This window comes from Accipiter gentilis, unplaced genomic scaffold (genome assembly GCF_929443795.1).
Source record: "Accipiter gentilis unplaced genomic scaffold, bAccGen1.1, whole genome shotgun sequence".
Classification (NCBI taxonomy): Eukaryota; Metazoa; Chordata; class Aves; order Accipitriformes; family Accipitridae; genus Astur; species Astur gentilis.
The window spans coordinates 10,001-13,982 of record NW_026060893.1 but is presented as its reverse complement, the minus strand read 5'-3'; positions in this window follow the sequence as shown (position 1 = coordinate 13,982).

The window sequence follows — 3,982 nt, the reverse complement described above, 5'->3', positions numbered from 1 at the left end:
GCTGCCGGAGCGGCCGGTGAAAAGGGCTGCCAGGTCTACCCGGTTCCGGAGGCCGGCTGCCAGGTCTACCCAGCTCCGGAGGCCGGCTGCCAGGTCTACCCGGTTCCGGAGGCCGGCTGCCAGGTCTACCCGGCTCCGGAGGCCGGCGCGGCCGCCGGCGGCGCCCGGAGGACGCGGGGTGTCGCTGCCGGAGCGGCCGGTGAAAAGGGCCGCCAGGTCTACCTGGGTCCGGCGGTACTTAGCCGCATTTCGGGAGCTGGGAGGTAGACCTGATAGCCCCGCCGCTTCCACGGAGCTGGCGAAGGGGTCGCTGTTTTTCGCTGCCTCCAGTTACGTCATCGTAAAAGTCGGTGTCATTGGCCGGTCTCCCCGGTGGGCAGGCACGGCACTCTTGGAGCCGGCCGGGGGCGGGGGCGTGCTTTCCCGTATTATAGGAGCTAGTGGTAACGGGTGCACGGAGCAGCGCTAGTCAGCGGCTGCAAGGCCTGCGGCTCAGCCGGTGAAGTGGGGCCCTGGGCGGTCGTTGTGGTGGCGGCTTCCGTGGTGGCTCGGCTCCCTCTTTCGATGTCTTCGGCCTGTGTGTCCCATCGTTTTCCAAATATGCCAGACCGGTGCCTGCGAGGGTCTGGCAGGCTGCGGTGGCCGCTGACCCCGGGGTGCGAGAACTGTAAAGGTGGATTCTGCTGGGCAAAGCCCGGTGGCCGGCGGTGGCCACCGGCACTCGAACGCGGTAAGACCGGGTGGAACCGAACCTGCCTCGGCTTTCTCCCGGCCTCGGAGGGCCCGATGATGGCAAAGGTGAGCGCTGGTATATGCGAGGGCAGCTGCCCGTGAGCGTCCAGCCCGCCGCGGCCGCCGCCGGCTCCTGAGGGCCCGGTGATGGGTGGGCGAGGTGGCGGCACCTCGTCCTTTCTCTGGCCTTAAGCTGGAGTGGGCAGAGTGGCAGCTGGTTCCCGGTGGCCGGCAGCCGGATGCAGACGGCTGGGGGTTCTCGTGCGTGCCGCAGCTCCCCCCCCCAGCACCCGAGGGCCCGGTGATGGCACAGGCGAGAGGCCGCAGTGCCTCGTCCTGTTTTTTGCCGGCATGAGCCATGTGTGGGCGGCCTGTGGTGTCCGGCTGGCCCCGGCTTGCCTGGTTGCAGGAGGGCTCGGTGGGAAAGGTCTGCGGCGTTTTTCCGGGTTAGAGGTGGCGGCACCTCATCGCGTTTTCTCTGGCCTTAAGCCGGAACCCATCCACGAATTGGGCAGAGCGTGAGCGGCGGCCGGCCCTGGTGGCCGGCAGCCGGATGCAGACGGCTGGGGGTTCTCGTGCGTGCCGCAGCTCCCCCCCAGCCCCCGAGGGCCCGGTGATGGCACAGGCGAGAGGCCGCAGTGCCTCGTCCTGTTTTTTGCCGGCATGAGCCAGGTGTGGGCGGCCTGTGGTGTCCGGCTGGCCCCGGCTTGCCTGGTTGCAGGAGGGCTCGGTGGGAAAGGTCTGCGGCGTTTTTCCGGGTTAGAGGTGGCGGCACCTCATCGCGTTTTCTCTGGCCTTAAGCCGGAGCCCATCCACGAATTGGGCAGAGCGTGAGCGGCGGCCGGCCCTGGTGGCCGGCAGCCGGATGCAGACGGCTGGGGGTTCTCGTGCGTGCCGCAGCTCCCCCCCAGCCCCCGAGGGCCCGGTGATGGCACAGGCGAGAGGCCGCAGTGCCTCGTCCTGTTTTTTGCCGGCATGAGCCATGTGTGGGCGGCCTGTGGTGTCCGGCTGGCCCCGGCTTGCCTGGTTGCAGGAGGGCTCGGTGGGAAAGGTCTGCGGCGTTTTTCCGGGTTAGAGGTGGCGGCACCTCATCGCGTTTTCTCTGGCCTTAAGCTGGGGGCCGCAAAGCGGTGAGAAAATTGCGGCTGTACCTGGTGGCTGGCAAGCCGAACGCAGGCGTCTGGGGTTGTCTAGCTTCCGTGGCATTCCCCCGGCCCTCAACACCCGTGCAGGGCATGGGTCCAGGTCCGTCCCCCCCCGATGGCATGCAGTTGCCTGCGGGGCGGGCAAAGACCGGCAGCCGGTGGTGGCTGTTGGCACTCGAACGCTGGAAGGGCTGGGGGTGTTGAGCCTGCCGTGGCCTTCTACCCTGTCCCGTTGGCCTCAGAAAAATCATTGTCTGGAGCGGGCGTGGCCCGTGGCACCTCCAGCTCCCTGATTTGACTGATCCAGACCCACAGGCAGCGCCTGCTGAGGCGTCCTCGGGTGCGTCGGAGAGCCTCCACGGCGGGCCGGCTCTGCCGGTGTTCAGGTCGTTGGAGCAACCCTCGCAGGCGTTGCCCTCTCACTCGCACGCAGAGCCCCCGCGCCTGCCGTCCGCCCTCCTCCGGGTGGCGGCGGGTGCGAGCGGCCGTCGTTGTCCCAGGACTCGTGGCCGTGGGGCCTCCGCTCCTTCCCCGTCTCCCTTCCCTTACTGATCGATGAGGCGTTTAGGGCGCGTCGGAGGGGCTTCCCGGCGGGCCGGCTCTGCCGGTGTTCAGGCCGGCGTTGCACCTCTCCGCAGACGTTGCCCTCTCACTCGCACGCAGGGCCCCCGCGCCTGCCGTCCGCCCTCCTCCGGGTGGCGGCGGGTGCGAGCGGCCGTCGTTGTCCCAGGACTCGTGGCCGTGGGGCCTCCGCTCCTTCCCCGTCTCCCTTCCCTTACTGATCGATGAGGCGTTTAGGGCGCGTCGGAGGGGCTTCCCGGCGGGCCGGCTCTGCCGGTGTTCAGGCCGGCGTTGCACCTCTCCGCAGACGTTGCCCTCTCACTCGCACGCAGGGCCCCCGCGCCTGCCGTCCGCCCTCCTCCGGGTGGCGGCGGGTGCGAGCGGCCGTCGTTGTCCCAGGACTCGTGGCCGTGGGGCCTCCGCTCCTTCCCCGTCTCCCTTCCCTTACTGATCGATGAGGCGTTTAGGGCGCGTCGGAGGGGCTTCCCGGCGGGCCGGCTCTGCCGGTGTTCAGGCCGGCGTTGCACCTCTCCGCAGACGTTGCCCTCTCACTCGCACGCAGGGCCCCCGCGCCTGCCGTCCGCCCTCCTCCGGGTGGCGGCGGGTGCGAGCGGCCGTCGTTGTCCCAGGACTCGTGGCCGTGGGGCCTCCGCTCCTTCCCCGTCTCCCTTCCCTTACTGATCGATGAGGCGTTTAGGGCGCGTCGGAGGGGCTTCCCGGCGGGCCGGCTCTGCCGGTGTTCAGGCCGGCGTTGCACCTCTCCGCAGACGTTGCCCTCTCACTCGCACGCAGGGCCCCCGCGCCTGCCGTCCGCCCTCCTCCGGGTGGCGGCGGGTGCGAGCGGCCGTCGTTGTCCCAGGACCCGTGGCCGTGGGGCCTCCGCTCCTGCCTCGTTTGCCTTCCCTTGCTGATCCGATGAGGCGTTTAGGGCGCGTCGGAGGGGCTTCCCGGCGGGCCGGCTCTGCCGGTGTTCAGGCCGTCGTTGCACCTCTCCGCAGACGTTGCCCTCTCACTCGCACGCAGGGCCCCCGCGCCTGCCGTCCGCCCTCCTCCGGGTGGCGGCGGGTGCGAGCGGCCGTCGTTGTCCCAGGACTCGTGGCCGTGGGGCCTCCGCTCCTGCCTCGTTTGCCTTCCCTTGCTGATCCGATGAGGCGTTTAGGGCGCGTCGGAGGGGCTTCCCGGCGGGCCGGCTCTGCCGGTGTTCAGGCCGGCGTTGCACCTCTCCGCAGACGTTGCCCTCTCACTCGCACGCAGGGCCCCCGCGCCTGCCGTCCGCCCTCCTCCGGGTGGCGGCGGGTGCGAGCGGCCGTCGTTGTCCCAGGACCCGTGGCCGTGGGGCCTCCGCTCCTGCCTCGTTTGCCTTCCCTTGCTGATCCGATGAGGCGTTTAGGGCGCGTCGGAGGGGCTTCCCGGCGGGCCGGCTCTGCCGGTGTTCAGGCCGTCGTTGCACCTCTCCGCAGACGTTGCCCTCTCACTCGCACGCAGGGCCCCCGCGCCTGCCGTCCGCCCTCCTCCGGGTGGCGGTGGGTGCGAGCGGCCGTCGC